Source organism: Arachis stenosperma, chromosome 9, assembly GCF_014773155.1.
Source record: "Arachis stenosperma cultivar V10309 chromosome 9, arast.V10309.gnm1.PFL2, whole genome shotgun sequence".
In the NCBI taxonomy this organism is placed as follows: domain Eukaryota; kingdom Viridiplantae; phylum Streptophyta; class Magnoliopsida; order Fabales; family Fabaceae; genus Arachis; species Arachis stenosperma.
This window is the reverse complement of record NC_080385.1, coordinates 101,430,686-101,438,866: the sequence shown is the minus strand read 5'-3', so window position 1 is coordinate 101,438,866 and position 8,181 is coordinate 101,430,686. Positions and strand designations below refer to the sequence as shown.

Genomic DNA, 8,181 nt, shown 5'->3' with positions numbered 1-8,181 from the left:
ACAAATCATATTAATTAAAGTTGATATACAATAAAAGAAAGATATAAATATAATTTATTAGAATGATTGATAAATATTATAATTTTGTCATTAATTATCAATATCCATATAATACCAAAGAAGATATTTTTTTAAAATATTCTGAGAAGATAGAGGTATGCATATTAGTACTAGAATATTTCACGATAACATTTTTGATACCTTAATACTATTTATTGTAAGAGAATACAATGATAATAAAACAATATTGTCTGTAGGTTTTATTCTTTAATGGATATTTGTCTAATTAATTCAAATAATGAGATGTATATATTTTGTAAATCATATTAAATAAGGTTAATACATAATAAAAGAAAGATATATATTAGATTTATTAAAATGATTGATAATGAGTAGAATTTTTGTCATTAAATGTGAATTTTTGTATAATTTCAAAAAATACTTTCTTAAAATATTTTGAGAAGAAAGAGGGTATGTGTACAAGCATCAAATATGCCACGTCAGCATTTTGGCGTCAGGATACTACGTGTTAGTAAATAATATAGGAAACATTTCAAGTGCACTGGGAGTATCGGTGCACCAGTTGTTTTAACCGTTGATCTAAATTATAAAAAATATATAATATATATTAATTGAAATCAACGGTTAAAACAACTGGTGCACCAGTGCTCTCCGATATACTTGAAATGTTTCCAATAATATAATGATATTATTTGTAGGTTTTATTCTTTAATGGATATTTGACTAATTAATTCAAACATTGAGATGTATATATTTTATTTGTAAATCATATTAATTAAGATTGAGACACAATAAAAAATATATAAATTAGATTTATTTAAATAATTGATAATGAGTAGAATTTGTCACTAAATGTCAATTTTTATATAATTCTAAATAATATACTTTTTTTAAAATATTTTGAGAAGAGGGATGTATGCATATTGATACCAGAATGTGTTACGTCAGCATTTTTGACATTAGAATACTACATGCTGTAAGATGATGATGATAATGATGTTAATAATAATATAATGATATTAATTATAGTTTTTTTCTTTAATTGATATTTGAGTAATTAATTCAAACAATGAAGTGTATATATTTTATTTGCAAATCATAATAATTAAGGTGAACACACAATAAAAAAAAGATATAAATTATATTTACTATAATGGTTAACAATTAGTAGAATCTTAATCATTAAATATCAATTTTCATATAATTATAAAGAAGATACTTTTATAAAATATTCTAGGAAAAAAGAGGTGTGTATACTAGCACTACAGCGCACTACATCAATATTTTTTATGCTAAAATACTACGTGTTATAATATAATATAATGATATTATTTATAGATTTTATTTTTTAATCGTTATTTGACTAATTAGTTCAAACAATAAGTTTTATATATTCTATTTATAAATTATATTAATTAAGGTTGATACATCATAAAAGAAAGATATAAATTAGATTTTTTTTAGAATGATTAACAATTAATAAAATTTTAGTCATTAAATATCGGTTTTCATATAATTCCAAAGAAAATACTTTTCTAAAATATTTTAAGAAAGAAGAGGTAGCATACTGGCACTAAAATATTTCACATCAATATTTTTATTTGGTGTCAAAATACTACTTGCTGTGAGATAATATAATGATATTATTTATTGAATTTATTTCTTAATAGATATTTGACTAATTAATTCAAACAATGAAAATTATATATTTTATTTGCAAGTCATATTAATTAAGGTTGATACATAGTAATAGAAAGAGATAAATTAGATTTATTAGAATAATTGATAATTAGTAGAGTTATAGTCATTAAATATTAATTTTCATATAATTCCAAAAAAGATATTTTTCTAAAATATTGTAAGATCATTTATACTAGCATCAGAATGCGTCACATCAATACTTTTTTTGTGATAGAATACTACATGTTGTAAAATAATATAATAATATTATTTGTAGGTTTTATTCCTTAATGAATATTTGACTAATTAATTCAAACAATGAGTTGTATATATTTTATTTATAAATCATATTAATTAAGGTTAATATGCAATCAAAGAAAGATATAAATTAGATTTTTTTAGTATGATTGACAACTAGTAGAATTTTAGTAATTAAATATTAATTTTTGTATAATTCTAAGAATGTATTTTCCTAAAATATTGATATATGAGAGATATTTATACTGGCATCAAAAAATGACTTGTCAGTATTTTTTGTGTCAGAGTGATACGTGTTGTAAGATAATACTAGTGTACGTATGTTCTCATGTCTTGTTACCTGATAATATATAAAATTATATAAATAATCGGAATAAATATTCTAGTTGAGGTCCTAGGTAATACAAGTATTGAGATTGAGGATTTAATGAGACTTTGAGTTAGGCATTGGTGCGCGAAATTGTGAACAATACTTTTCACAACTCTCATAATCCCTGGTCATGAACTCCAAAAACTTGGTGGTTCAATTCCATGGCATTACACAACTTCGCACAACTAACCAGCAAGTGCACTGAGTCGTCCAAGTAATACCTTACGTGAGTAAGGGTCGATCCCACGGAGATTGTTAGCATTGAAGCAAGCTATGGTCATCTTGTAAATCTTAGTCAGGCAAACTCAAATGTATATGATGATGAACGAAAATAACATAGAAGATAAGGATAGTGATACTTATGTATATCATTGGTGTAAGAGCTTCAGACAAGTGTATGAAGATGCCTTCCCTTCCGTCTCTCTGCTTTCCTATTGCCTTCATCCAATCCTTCTTACTCCTTTCCATGGCAAGCTCGTGTAAGGTTTCACTGTTGTCAGCAGCTACCTCCCATCCGCGCAGTGAAAGCTAATGCACGCACTCTGTCACAGTGCTGCCAATCACCGGTTTGGTTCCCTCCCCTACCGGAATAGAATCACTCTTTTGCGTCTGTCACTAACGCCCAGTAGGTTACAGGTTTGAAGCACGTCACAGTCATTCAATCATTGAATCCTACTCAGAATACCACAGACAAGGTTTAGACCTTCCGGATTCTCTTGAATGCCGCCATCAGGTCCTGCCTATACCACGAAGACTCTGATCTCACGGAATGGTTGGCTCGTTTGTCAGGCGAGCACTCGGTTGTCAGGCGATCAACCATGCATCGTACAATCAGGAATCCAAGAGATATTCACTAAGCCTCAGATGCTTGTAGAACAAGAATGGTTGTCAGTCACCTTGTTCATGGGTGAGGATGGTGATGGGCGTCAATCATCACCTTCATCATGTTGAAGAACAAGTGATATCTTGGACAAAGAACAAGCGGAATTGAATGGAAGAACAATAGTAATTGCATTAATACTCGAGGTACAGCAGAGCTCCACACCTTAATCTATGGTGTGTAGAAACTCCACCGTTGAAAATACATAAGAACAAGGCCTAGGCATGGCCGAATGGCCAGCCTCCCAAATGATCTAAGAACTAGATGTCCAAAGATGATCAAAGGATCTAAAAATAATCCAAAGATCCAAAGATGAAAATACAATAGTAAAAGGTTCTATATATAGAAAACTAGTAGCCTAAGGTGTACAAAGGTGAGTAAATGACATAAAAATCCACTTCCGGGCCCACTTGGTGTGTGCTTGGGCTGAGAAATGAAGCATTTTTCGTGTAGAGACTCTTCTTGGCGTTTAACTCCCATTTTGGTGCCAGTTTGGGCGTTTAACTCCCATTTAGGTGCCAGTTCCGGCGTTTAACGCTGGGATTTCTGTAGGTGACTTTGAACGCCGGTTTGGGCCATCAAATCTTGGGCAAAGTATGGACTATTATATATTTCTGGAAAGCCCAGGATGTCTACTTTCCAACGCCGTTGAGAGCGCGCCAATTGGGCTTCTGTAGCTCCAGAAAATCCACTTCGAGTGCAGGGAGGTCAGAATCCAACAGCATCTGCAGTCCTTTTCAGTCTCTGAATCAGATTTTTGCTCAGGTCCCTCAATTTCAGCCAGAAAATACCTGAAATCACAGAAAAACAGACAAACTCATAGTAAAGTCCAGAAAAGTGAATTTTAACTAAAAACTAATAAAAATACAATAAAAACTCAACTAAAACTACCAAAAACATACTAAAAACAATGCCAAAAAGCATATAAATTATCCGCTCATCACAACACCAAACTTAAATTGTTGCTTGTCCTCAAGCAACTGAAAATCAAATAAGATAAAAAGAAGAGAATATACTATAGACTCCAAATTATCAATGAAACATAGCTCCAAATTAGATGAGCGGGACTAGTAGCTTTTTGCCTCCAAACAGTTTTGGCATCTCACTTTATCCTTTGAAATTCAGAATGATTGGCTTCTTTAGGGACTCAGAATCCAGATAGTGTTATTGATTCTCCTAGTTAAGTATGATGATTCTTGAACACAGCTACTTTATGAGTCTTGGCCGTGGCCCAAAGCACTCTGTCTTCCAGTATTACCACCGGATACATACATGCCACAGACACATAATTGGGTGAACCTTTTCAGATTGTGACTCAGCTTTGCTAGAGTCCTCAATTAGAGGTGTCCAGGGTTCTTAAGCACACTCTTATTGCCTTGGATCACAACTTTATTCCTTTCTTTTTCTTTCTTTTTCTTTCTTTTTCTTTTTCTCCCTTTTTTTTCGTTTTTCTCTTTCTCCTTTTTTTTTTGTATTCACTGCTTTTTCTTGCTTCAAGAATCATTTTTATGATTTTTCAGATCCTCAGTAACATGTCTCATTTTTCATCATTCTTTCAAGAGCCAATAATTTTAACATTCATGAACAACAAATTCAAAAGACATATGCACTGTTCAAGCATACATTCAGAAAACAAAAAGTATTGTCACCACATCAAACTAATTAAGCTAGTTTTAAAGATGAATTTGAAATCCTGTACTTCTTGTTCTTTTGTGATAAAAACAGTTTTCATTTAAGAAAGGTGATGGATTCATATTCATAGCTTTAAGGCATAGACACTAAGACACTAATGATCACAAGACACAAACATAGATAACATAAGCATAAAAATTCGAAAAACAAGAAAGTAAAGAACAAGGAGATTAAAGAACGGGTCCACCTTAGTGATGGCGGCTTGTTCTTCCTCTTGAAGGCCTTATGGAGTGCTTGAGCTCCTCAATGTCTCTTCCTTGTCTTTGTTGCTCCTCTCTCATGAGTCTTTGATCTTCTCTAATTTCATGGAGGAGGATGGAATGTTCTTGGTGCTACACCCTTAGTTGTCCCATGTTGGAACTCAATTCTCCTTGGGAGGTGTTTAGTTGCTCCCAATAGTCTTGTGGAGGAAAGTGCATCCCTTGAGGTATCTCAGGGATCTCATGATGAGAGGGGTCTCTTGTTTGCTCCATCTTCTTCTTAGTGATGGGCTTGAGGTCATGCCTTCTCAGTTGAACCGGCTTTGGATGCCATAAATGGTTATGGAAAAACAAAAAGCAATGCTTTTACCACACCAAACTTAAAAGGTTTGCTCGTCCTCGAGCAAAAGAAGAAAGAGGAGAGTAGAAGAAGAAGAAATGAGGAAGAAGGGAGTGGCTTTGTGTTTCGGCCATAGAGGGGGAGAAGTGGTGTGAAAAAGAAGGAGTGAAGAAGGGTTTATGGGGAAGAGGTATTGAGGTGATTGGTGAATGGGTGAAGAAGAAGAGAGAGTGTGGTGGGTTGGTGGGGATCCTGTGGGGTCCACAGATCCTAAGGTGTCAAGGAAAAGTCATCCCTGCACCAAATGGCATCAAAATTCACGTTTTGAGCCATTTCTGGCGTTAAACGCCGGGCTGGTGCCCATTCCTGGCGTTTAACGCCAGGTTCTTGCCCTTTTCTGGCGTTTAACGCCAGTCTGGTGCCCCTTTCTGGCGTTAAACGCCCAGAATGGTGCCAGACTGGGCGTTAAATGCCCAACTGCTAGGCTTACTGGCGTTTGAACGCCAGCAGCATCTTCCTCCAGGGTGTGCTGTTTTTCTTCCTGTTTTTCATTCTGTTTTTGCTTTTTTCATTGTTTTTGTGATTTCTTATGATCATCAACCTATAAAAAAGATAAAATAACAAAAGAAAATAGTTAACTATAAAACATTGGGTTGCCTCCCAACAAGCGCTTCTTTAATGTCATTAGCTTGACAGAGGACTCTCATGGAGCCTCAGAAATACTCAGAACCGTGTTGGAACCTCCCAACACCAAACTTAGAGTTTGAATGTGGGGGTTCAACACCAAACTTAGAGTTTGGTTGTGGCCTCCCAACACCAAACTTAGAGTTTGACTGTGGGGGCTCTGCTTGGCTCTGTTTTGAGAGAAGCTCTTCATGCTTCCTCTCCATGATGATAGAGGGATGTCCTTGGGCCTTAAACACCAAGGATTCTTCATTCACTTGAATGATCAACTCTCCTCTATCAACATCAATCACAGCCTTTGCTGTGGCTAGGAAGGGTCTGCCAAGGATGATGGATTCATCCATGCACTTCCCAGTCTCTAGGACTATGAAATCAGTAGGGATGTAATGGTCTTCAACTTTTACCAAAACATTCTCTACAAGTCCATGAGCTTGTTTTCTTGAGTTGTCTGCCATCTCTAATGAGATTCTTGCAGCTTGCACCTCAAAGATCCCTAATTTCTCCATTACAGAGAGGGGCATGAGGTTTACACTTGACCCTAAGTCACACAAGGCCTTCTTGAAGGTCATGGTGCCTATGGTACAAGGTATAGAAAACTTCCCAGGATCCTGCCTCTTTTGAGGCAGTTTCTGCCTAGACAAGTCATCCAGTTCTTTGGTGAGCAAAGGTGGTTCATCCTCCAAGTCTCATTTCCAAATAACTTGTCATTTAGCTTCATGATTGCTCCAAGGTATTTAGCAACTTGCTCTTCAGTGACATACTCATCCTCTTCAGAGGAAGAATACTCATCAGAGCCCATGAATGGCAGAAGTAAGTCCAATGGAATCTCTATGGTCTCATTTTGAGCCTCAAATTCCCATTGTTCCTCATTGAGGAACTCAGAGGAGATTGGTACACGCCCACTGAGGTCCTTCTCAGTGGCGTCCTCCTCCTCTCTTTCCTCTCCATATTTGGCCATGTCTATGGCTTTGCACTCTCCTTTTGGATTTTCTTCTGTATTACTTGGGAGAGTGCTAGGAGGGAGTTCAGTAATTTTCTTGCTCAGTTGACCCACTTGTCCTTCCAAATTTCTGATGGAGGACCTTGTTTCATTCATGAAACTTTGAGTGGTCTTTATTAGATCAGAGACCATTGTTGCTAAGTCAGAAGTATTCTGCTTAGAACTCTCTGTCTGTTGCTGAGAAGATGATGGAAAAGGCTTGCCATTGCTAAACCTGTTTCTTCCACCATTATTGTTATTGAAACCTTGTTGAGGTCTCTCTTGATTCTTCCATGAGAGATTTGGGTGATTTCCCCATGAAGAATTATAGGTGTTTCCATAGGGTTCTCCTAGGTAATTCACCTCTTCCATGGAAGGGTTCTCAGGATCATAAGCTTCTTCCTCAGATGAAGCATCCTTAGTACTGTTTGGTGTATTTTGCATTCCAGACAGACTTTGAGAAATCAAATTGACTTGTTGAGTCAATATCTTGTTCTGAGCCAATATGGCATTCAGAGTGTCAATCTCAAGAACTCCTTTCTTCTGACTAGTCCCATTGTTCACAGGATTCCTTTCAGAAGTGTACATGAATTGGTTATTTGCAACCATTTCAATCAATTCTTGAGCTTCTGCAGGCGTCTTCTTCAGATGAAGAGATCCTCCAGCAGAGCTATCCAAAGACATCTTGGATAGTTCAGAGAGACCATCATAGAAAATACCTATGATGCTCCATTCAGAAAGCATGTCAGAAGGACATTTTCTGATTAATTGTTTGTATCTTTCCCAAGCTTCATAGAGGGATTCTCCATCCTTCTGTCTGAAGGTTTGGACTTCCACTCTAAGCTTACTCCATCTTTGTGGTGGAAAGAACTTTGCCAAGAAGGCATTGACTAGCTTTTCCCAAGAGTCCAGGCTTTCTTTAGGTTGAGAGTCCAACCATATTCTAGCTCTGTCTCTTACAGCAAAAGGGAATAGCATCAGCCTGTAGACCTCAGGGTTAACCCCATTAGTCTTGACTGTGTCACAGATTTGCAAGAATTCAGCTAAGAACTGATGAGGATCTTCCATTGGAAGTCC

At 35.7% G+C, this 8,181-nt stretch overlaps 1 non-coding gene across 1 annotated transcript; it reads left to right on the top strand.

The window, feature by feature from the left end:
* The first annotated feature begins 7,842 nt into the window (after positions 1-7,842).
* Positions 7,843-7,950, top strand: LOC130953727 (small nucleolar RNA R71). The gene has a single exon (XR_009075889.1). It is a non-coding gene; the product is annotated as a small nucleolar RNA R71 (small nucleolar RNA).
* The last annotated feature ends 231 nt before the right edge of the window (positions 7,951-8,181 follow it).